The sequence below is a fragment of the Octodon degus genome, unplaced genomic scaffold, assembly GCF_000260255.1.
Source record: "Octodon degus isolate 3935 unplaced genomic scaffold, OctDeg1.0 scaffold00288, whole genome shotgun sequence".
Taxonomy (NCBI): Eukaryota; Metazoa; Chordata; class Mammalia; order Rodentia; family Octodontidae; genus Octodon; species Octodon degus.
The window spans coordinates 458,468-468,599 of NW_004524864.1; positions in this window are offsets into that span (position 1 = coordinate 458,468).

Sequence of the window (10,132 nt, forward strand, 5' to 3'; positions counted from 1 at the left end):
CAGTTCTGGAAAAAAAAAAAAAAAAAAAAAAGAAAGGTGTGTTGGGAGCCACAGGCAGGAAGCTAGGAAATGGATCAAATGTGGGTAGGTGCGAATGGGCCTCAGTACCTCAAGCAAACAAGCTACCTCAGTCCTGAGATAAACACCGTGTTTGGTTAAGGTCAGCTATTAGCTGCTGTCAGCTAATAGCCAGCTATTAGTGGCTACCTTGTGTCACTTTGCAAAAGTATAAATAAAGGATTGTTTTGTTGTACATGGAGTTAGTCTTGCCCATCAGGCGGACGAGCAACCACCTAGCCCAGCTTTTGTCTTCTTGTCTTTCTCATTCCTGTGCTGTCTTGAGTCTCCCAGGGTAGAACCCTTCACAGTGAGACCTACAGACCCCTGCAAAAATCCACCTTGCGTGTCCACCCTCACAGAACCCAGTAGATACCATGCGCAGGCTGGCCTCTTTAGGAGTGGGGTGGCTCCTGGAGGATGCTGCAGGGCCAGGGAGCAACATGCATCCCAAAAACCCAGCTGTGAGGATCAGGAGCTTTCCAGAAAGAGCAGGCAAGTTGCCATGAGTAGGAGTGTAGACTGTGAGCCCAGCACAGGGGAAGATCACTGTGAATTTAAGGCCAGCCTGGGCTACACAGTGAGTTCAAGACCAACCTGAACTCTGCATGGTGAGACTTTGTCTCAAAAAGACAGGAAAAAAAAAAAAAAAAAAAAAGAAGGGGCTGTGGGTATAGCTCAGAGTGTGAAGGGTCAATCCTCGGTATCCAAATAAGTAAATAATGAACAATGAATAAAAAGTGAGAGGGCCGGCCAAATAGCTCAGTGGATTAAAGCACCTGCAAGCTGATGCAGGGGCCAGGAGTTCTATCCCTGGGCCTGCCACGCAGCCCCACCCCCAGGATGCACTGAGATGGCAATTGAGACTGGGCATGGTGGCACGTGCCTGTAATCCCAGCTCTTGGGAGGCTGTAAACAGGTGGACCACTATGAGTCTGATCTAATAGTGAGACCCTTCCCTAAAATATACACAAAAAACATGTCTTCCTACTGGATGGTGCTTGGCAGTGCCATGCACCCTATTTTTGATCATACCTCATGCAGACACTCATGACAGAGGACTTCCAGAGCTGCCTCAGAAAGCAGCAAGATGCTGGGATGAATGTGCTCTAGGCACTGGTTAAGACTTCACGGGACAGTAATGGTAACATTAAGACTTCACGGGACAGTAATGGTTTTTACTATAATAATTTTTTAGAATTTAAACATTCACCATACATTTTGATCATACTTCCTATTGTTGCAGGCAGTGAGTTAGATGGAAATATTATAGGCAGTCAGACAGGGTCAGGCCCTCAAAGGAGAAAACAAAGACCAGACACCTTACAACTGTGGGAGGGACGGATGCTCCCGCTGTGAACCAGACCTAAAGACCAAACAAATGCTAACCTTCCTAAAGACTGTCATCCAGGATTGATCATTACTCAGGAAGAATCATTGTCTGAAAGTCACCAGATAAGGTCCTGTTTTACATTCATGCCTGCTTGCTACGTGACTCACTACCTCATTTGGTCAAGGGCCTAATCAATTTTACCTGTGCAATGGTGCTTGTAATCCCATTGGTTGACCATAGTTTTGTCCCACCCCACATCCACCTAAGCAAGTTCCCATTCTCTCCACCTTAGCCCTGCATGGTTTTATGCTATAAAAGTCCCTGGAAGTGGGGAGATGGCTCAGTATAATAAGAGCTTGCCTGGCAAGTGTAAGGGTCTGAGTTCAATCCCCAGTTCTGGAAAAAAAAAAAAAAAAAAAAAAGAAGAAGTCCCTGGAGGAAACAGCTTCCTGGGAAACAACCCACTCAGGCCCCCTTCCTGTCCCTCTCTCAGACGGGAGCTTTCTTTCCCTCAATAAATATATTCTGCTCATAACCTCCGTTCGTTCCTAAAATTCATTCTTTGGCTTTAGAGAACACAAACTCGTGCAGGTCAGGTTGGGAGATCATTTTTCCCTATGTCATTTGGAGGTTCCCTGTATCATTTGGAGGTCACACACCCGAGATCAGTTGCATCTCCCTGTATCACTACGAGTTCCACTACTGAGAAGAGGAAACCACAGTCCCCAGGACCTTACAATGACCATAAAGTGCAGCTACAAACCAAACTAATTAAGGAACAAATGGAGAAATAAGTGGAGACCATGCACATTTCCTGAGGACAGCCAGGAATGGTAGCACCTCCCTACAATCCCAGCACTCTGGGAGGCTGAGGCAGAATGATCCCAAGTTCAAGCCCAACCAGGGCAAGTTAGTGACTTAGTGAGACCCTGTGTCAAAAAACAAAACAAAAAAGGGCTGAGGCTATCACTCAGGTTAAAGGCTCTGAGGTCAGTCCTAGTACCCCCCCCAAAATTTTTCCTTTGATGGTTTGATGGTGCATGCTTATAATCCTAGCCTTCAGGAGTCTGAGGCAAAAGGATTGCTGCAAGTTTGAGGCCAGCTTGGGCAACACAGACAATTCAAAGCCAGCCTAAACTACACAGTAAGACCCTATCTCCTCTTCTTTCTTTATTTTGTGGGGGAAGTTGGGACAGGGTCTTTTTTTTTTTTTTTCTGGAACCAGGGATTGAACTCAGGTCCTTGTGCTTGCCAAGGAAGTGCTTATTCCACTGAGCCATCTCCCCGGCCCCAGAGAGAGGGTCTTGCTATGTAGTTCAGGCTACCCCTAAACTATGTAGCCCAGGTTGGTGTCAAACTTTGGGCAATGCCCCTGCCTCAGCCTCCAGAGTGCTGGGATTATAGATGTGCATCACCACACATAGCTACCCTATCTGAAAAACAAAAGCAGGCCAGATGTGGCGGCATGTGCCTATGATCTTAGCACTTGGCAGGCTGAGGCAGACGAATCTCCTTGGGTCTGAGGCCAGCCTGAGCTACATAGTGAGTTCAAGACCAGAGTGAGTTCAAGTTCTCCCCAGCCTGAACCCTTAGGGAGATCCTATCCTGAAAAGAGTTTCAGAGAGCAAGCTGGAGCTGATGACAGATTTAGGCAAAACTGATTAACGCGTGTTGGAGAACTCTTTTCTGATCTCTTTTCCACAGTTCTCTCCCTTTTTCCAGTATTGATTTGTCCTTATTTTTTTTTAAATTTAATTTATTTGTGTGTGTGTGTGTGTGTGTGTGTGTGTGTGTGTGTGTGTGTGTGGCCAGCTCAGCCCACCAGGGGGTGGGACTGGTTGGCATGTGGTGCTCGGGGATTGAACCGCGGTCCCTGTGCTTTGCTAAGCTTGTTCTAAGTAGGTGCTTTAGACCACTGAGCCATCTCACCAGCCCCTGTCCTTATTTCTTTACTTACTTTTTTCCTTCTTCTTCTTCTTCTTCTTTTTTTTTTTTTTTTTTTTTTTTGTATTTTAGGGAAGGGTCTACAGGGTGTTCAGGGTCTCACTACTAGATCGGACTCGTAGTGATCCACCTGTTTACAGCCTCCCAAGAGCTGGGATTACAGGCACACACCACCACACCCAGTCTCAATTGCCATCTCACCATACCCCCGGCATGGGGCTGGCAGGGCAGGCCTGGGGATCGAACCCTGGGCACCTGCGCCTGCTTGCAAGTGCTTTGATCCGCTGAGCTAATTGGCTGGCCCAAGACAGGCTTATAAACATCTCACAGTGATCCGCAGCTTGTACTGCACAGTGCTGGCCGCCCGACCCAGATGGTAACACTGTCTCAGTCAGCTCAGCCCAAGTACGAAAAACCTGGGAGGGGTCTTGTGCACAGCAGTGTTTCCTCCCACTCCAGAGGCTGGAACTTTGGGATCAGGAAGCCTATGAGGTGGGGCACATCAGCACCTTGGCACGCCTTCCTGTGGCACAAAGGAAGGACACATTGTCTGCTGCCTGTTTTTCTCATTTTTTGATTTGCAAGTGGGGCTGGCACCCAGGGCCCTTTGAATGTTAGGTGAGCAATGTACTGCTAAGCTACACCTGCAGCCCTTGGGGTGCCTTCTTATAGGCTGATAATCCCATCCTAGGAATGCTACCCTCAAATCTCCTCTATACCTTTCTGCTGCAGGAGTAGTGGTGCCCGCCTTGCTGCGGATCCTGAACCCTGGGAGGTTGAGGCAGGAGGATCACAGTTTGAAGCCAGCCTGGGCAATTTAGCAACTTAGCCAGACTTATCAAAAATCAAAAAAGAAAAAAGAAATAGGGTAAAGTGTAGAGTAAAAGTACTAGGGTAAATTCCCAGTACAAAAAGAAGAAGAAGAAAGAAGGAAGAAGAAGACCTAATTCTTTCCTTCCCAGTGGTTCAGAACAATACTGTGTACAGCAGCCCTGGCAACAGGCTTCCCAAGTCACAGGACTGTCGAGCCCCCTGAGTGTGGCCTGCAGGCGGCAGGCAGAAGGTCTGTTTCCATGTAATAAGCAACAAGACTTCCTTTGCTCCTAGTGTGATTCCTGACCAAGTAACTCCTATTTTGGGTGCTAAAACTTTCAAGTCTCAGGCTGGTGTTTCAGTGACTCTCTTCAACCATCCTATGTACAGATTTTAAAATGAAAAAGTCAGAAAGTTCATCTCAGAACTCTCACTTCCTCCCGCAGGCTCTGCCAACCCAACGGAACATCCCTCCTCAGAGCTGTTTCTGACCTCAGTCCCGGCCTTGTGCCCACCAGGTGTGTAGCCTGGGACTTCTGGAGTCACTTAGAAGTCACATACACGGGCCGGGGAGATGGCTCAGTGGAATAAGCGCTTCCCTGACAAGTGCAAGAGCCTGAGTTCAATCCCCGGTTCCACAAAAAAAAAAAAGAGGGAAAAAAAAAGAAAATCCCAGAAGTCACATACACGAGTCCCATGAGAGCAAAGTGGTGCCCGGCTTGGTGGTATGCCAGTGTAGGCCCAGCCATTCCAGAGGCTGAGGCAGGAAGATTCCTAGGAACCAGGAGTTCAAAGCCAGTGTAGGCCACTGGTGAGATGCCTATCTCATCAAAGGAAATAAAGTAAAATAACCCGCTTTACGGGTGGTAAATCTGAACTGTGGAGAGGGCTGGGCACTGGCGCGGGTGCAGCCTTGCGCGGCTCGCGCTAGGGTTCCGGCCCCAGCACCCGGAGTGAGACTGAAACGCTGCTCCATAGGATCCCTCCTCTCCTCGAGGAAACTGCTGAGCCGTGTGCAGTGCGGAATGCGATGCTAAAGGATGGCAGAGTCGCAGTCGTCCTGTAGCCCCAGCTGGCCTCGAACCCCCCACACTCTTGCCATTTGGTGGGGGGGCACAGCGGGGTGGGCACCTGCCAGGCACAGCAGACCCACTGATGTCCAGTGCCTCGGAAGGGGCGAGGGCTGTGCCGGGATGGGCCGGGGTCCTCCGGGCAGGCGACGCGGAAGTGAATAGACTTGCTCTATTTTCTGTTCTTTCAAGTTTGTTTTATTTTTTTTTTTATTTATTTTTTTTTTTTTTTTTTTTTTTTTTGGCGGTACTGGGGATTGAACTCATGACCTTGAACTTGCCAGGCAAGCACTTATTCTACTGAGCTATCTCCCCAGCCCTCAAGTTTGTTTTAAAGACGAGTTGGCAGTCTGCTCGCTGGGTCAGAAGCCTTGGTCTCCTGGTCACGTGACCATGCTATGGGTTTCCTTTTATTTTTGTGGTCCTGAAGAAGGTAGAGCCTAGGACCACTGCACGGGGCCGCATACCGGGCTGCTCTTCCTTTCCTTTCAGTTTGGGATGGGGTCTCACTTGTTACTAAATTGCTCAGGCTGAGTCTGAACTTTCTTTTTTGGCGGGACCAGGGACTGAATTTATGCTCTTGCGCTTGCCAGGCAAGTGCTTATCCTATTGAGCTATCGCCCCAGCCCCTGGGTCTGAACTTTCAGTCCTCCTGCCTCAGCCTCCCCAGAGTGCTGGGCTGACAGGTATGTGCCACCCTGTCTACTTCAATACATGTTTTGCAGAATAGAAAAAAAAAGAGCCTGACTGGCAGGCAAGAAAGCAGTCCTGTGCTCTATCCCTGGTGCAAAAACACAAAACAACAAAACTGAGAAACTCTAAATGCATTTCCCATGATGCTATTGGAGAAGTCAAGTTTCAATGACAAAAGTTTCATTCATTTTTATTTTAATTTTTGGTACCAGGGATCAAACTCAGGACCTTGTGCTTGCAAGTCAGGCACTTATGTGCTGAGGTATCTCCCCAGCCCAAAAGTTTCAATGTAATCATATTGTCTGTTTTTGTAAGTCTACAGACTTATTTTTTGTTTGAGACAAGAATCTCACTATGTGGTTTCAGGCTGGCCTTGAACTTGTGGTGATTCTGCTGCCTCAGCCTACCAATTTCTGGGATTATAGGTTTTGTGCCACCATGCCTGGCTACAAATATTTCTCGTCACATTGTTTGCTTTGGTAGTCCTGAGGATTGAACTCAGGACTTCCATATTGAGCTATATCCCATTTATACATTTATATTTTGAGACAGGATCCTGTTAAGTTGCTAAATTATCCGCTGGGCTCAAACTTGTAATCTTCCTGCCTCAGCTTGCCAGAGTGCTGAGATTACAGCCATGAACCACCATGGCTGGCTAAGAAACTAGGTTTTTTGTTTTTTAAATAACAGACATCCTTCCCAATCTATGTTATTACATTTCTTTCTTCTTTTTTAAAATATATTTGGTTGTTACAGGCTCTCACTATGCAGCTTGGATTTACAGTCATCCTCCTGTTTTCAGCCTCCGCAGTGCTGGGATTACAGGTGTGCACCACTATGCCCAGATTCTGTGGCCAGCTCAGCCAGCCCTGGGGGCGGGGCTGGCATGGCATGTGGTGCTGGGGATTGAATTGAGGTCCTTGCACTTGCCTAAGTGGGTGCTTTAGCTCTCTGAGCTATCTTGACGGCCCCTCACATTTCTTTCAAACAACACCAGGTGCAATGTTAACCTCCTGAAATTGCATTCCGCCCCTCCCCTCAGCCCACCCTGAGGGCGGGGCTGGTGCAGTGTGTGGTGCAGGGGATGGAACTGCGATCCTCTGCACCTTGCTAAGCTTGCCTAAGCAGGCACTTTAGACTGCTGAGCTATCTTGCCGTGTCAAATTGCACCTTTTTGTTCACTGTGGCATGGAGGTAGCTCTGAAAAACTTCGGTTGTTCTTTGCTTTCTGCACAAGACAGTTTTCTTTCTTCATCTATACAGAATTCCTCTTTGCACTCAGGGCTCTCACTCTGGGATAAGAGGACCGAAGATGCTGTTTGGTTTTTCTGTTTGTTTGTTTTGAAGGTGCTGTTGTTGTCTGGACTGTTTTCCTCCAGTTCCTGGAGTCACCTCATCCTAGACCTGTCTGGCTTCTGCGTGGCTGTCTTTTCTCTCCGGGGGCAACACTGGCAGAGCCAACCTGTGAGCTCATCTGGGGATGCTTGGATTTCTGCTCCAGTCTGTCTAATACTACAGACCAATTCAGCCCTCTCAGTGCAGCAGGAGGGGTGAGGATTCTGTCAGCCTCTTCCTGCAGCTTTCAGAATATACCCAGCCCAGTACAATGGTGCACATCTGTAATCCCAGCCACTTGGAAGGCCGAGGCAGGAAGACTGCAAGTTCAAGCCCAGTCTGGGCAATTTAGTGAGACTCTTAAAAATAAAACACAGCCAGGTGTGGTGGCTATATCTGTAATCCCATCGAGAGGCTGAGGCAGGAGGATCACTTTGAGTTCAAGGCCAACCTGAACTGCATTATTTTTTTTTGTATTTTGTGCAGGGTCTCACTACACAGCTGGACTCATAGTGATCCTCCTCTTTTCAAGCCTTCCAGTGCTAGGATTATAGGAATGTGCCACCACACGCAGGGGCGGGGCCAGCACAGCATGCCAGGGATCAGACCCCTCCCTGTGCTTGCCTAAGTGAACTGCATCTTTTTGAGACCTTATCTCAAAAAGGCAAAAATAAATAGATAAATAAATACAGAGGGTGGCGTTTGGGAACATAGGGGAGGGGCCAGGCACTGCTAAGCATGGTGAAGCTGGAGCTCCATCCCTCGGGTGAACATGCCTAAATTGCTTCCTGTGTTCAAGCTCCCTGTAATCTCAACAGTTTTGTCCTCTTCCCATTGATTTTATTTAATAGTAACTGATTAGTTTTAAACAATAGCTCAGGGACCGGGGAGATGGCTCAGTAGAATAAGCACTTGCCTGGCAAGTGCAGGGTCCTGAGTTCAATCCCCAATACCAAAAAAAAAAAAAAAAAAAAAGTTCAAATCACAAATCACAAATGACCTTTCCCCCTTCATTTCATTCATCTCTAATCTGCTCTAAACTATGTTAGTCTGTCATCTATTAGAGACTTTTTTTTCTTTGACTAGGTTTTTTTTTTTTTTTTTTTTTTTTTTTTTTTTTGCAGAACCGGGGATTGAACTCAGGCCCTTGCACTTGCCAGGGAAGAGTTTATTCCACTGAGCCATCTCCACAGCCCTTCTTTGACTAGGTTTTGCTGTGTAGTCTAGGCTGTCGTTGAATTCATTATGAAGACCAACCTGACCCTGAACTCAAGGAGACCTTCCTGACTCAGCCTCCCGAGTGCTGGGATTACAGACATGTAGCACCACGCTCAGGTAGATCTGTTTTATTCTAATCTCATTCTTGTGAGGGACTGCTAAACTCTGAAGGGTATTTAATAATTAATAAAAAAGTAAGGACCAGCCAGATAGCTCAGCAGACTAAAGTGCCTGCTTAGGCAGAGTGCAATGGCATTTGATCCCCAGTGGGCAGTGCCAGCCCCGCCTCCAGGGTGCGCTGAGACAGTGACTGAGACTGGCCTTGGTTGCGTGTGCCTGGTGCTTGGGAGGCTGAAAACAGAAGAATCACTACATAGTGATTCTCACTGTACTACATAGTGATTCTCACTGTGATCTACATAGTGAGACCCCGTACTCCCTGTCCTAAATTCATAAAATAAAAAATTTAAAAATTAATAAAAATAGTAACAAATGGTTAATATTTTTCACCAAAGATGTAATGAACTATTATTCATGCATGATGACAGTGAATGGTAAATATGTAGATGAAGTATCTTTTTTTTTTTTTTTTTTTTAATTTATGTGTGTGTGTGTGGCCAGTTTAGCCCACCAGGGGGCAGGGCTGGCTGGCATGTGGTGCTGGGGGATTGAGCCGTGGTCCCTGTGCTTTGCTAAGCTTGTTCTAAGTAGGTGCTTTAGACCACTGAGCCATCTCCCCAGCCCTTAAGATCACTTTTGTAGGGGCTGGGGAGATAGCTCAGTAGAATAAGTGCTTCTCTGGCAAGCGCAAAGGTCTGAGTTCAAGCCCTGGTTCCGCAAAAAAAAAAAAAAAAAAAAAAAAGGACCCACTTTTGTGGGTTGGAAGCTGGGATGCAAATGATTTCTGTGCCACTGTAGTTTGGGACACACAGTGTTGGTTCTCACAGCCAGGTGCACCTGTTCCCACATCGTTGGTGATGGCTGTCCTGCTGCAGGAAGCACCACAAAGGCTGTACCATTGGCCGTGTGGCCCCAGGAAGCAGTTTGGGGCAGAGCTGTTGCTCAATGGAGAGAGGCCTGGGTCCACCCCTGAGCAGAGCTGTGCAGAGACAGTGAAGGTGTGTGAGTGGGTGTTGGTGACAGCTCCATGGCCACAGGGCCAGGACAGGCTGGCTGGGCTCCTCTGGTCATGCTGGGGGGTGAACATGCCCTGGGCTTCCGAGGACAGAAAGAGGGGTGCAGGGAGCAGGCTCCAAGGAAGGAGCAGAGACCTGGGGAGATGCAACTTCGAGGCAGGGGGCAGAAATGTGCACCTGACTACTTCAAACACTTATGGGCCTGCCCCTGGTCTTTCCTGTGCCTCACAGGTTCCGGCATCTAGGTGAGCCCAGCCAGCTTGTGAGTGCAGTGTTGGTCTTCTTCCAGACAGGTAGGGCTGGAATGACATTCCTACCACCTGCCCCAGAGGTCGCTGTGCAGGATGCTGGTACCTACCTGTGAGGACCAGCCTCTGCCGTGGGGTTTGCTGACCGTGGCACCCACAAGATGCTGCTTGCTTGGCATTTAGATCACAGAGTTTGTAGAAAGATGTCTGATGGGGCTGGTGAGATGGCTCAGTGGTCTAAAGCACCTACTTAGAACAAGCTTAGCAAAGCACAGGGACTGCGGT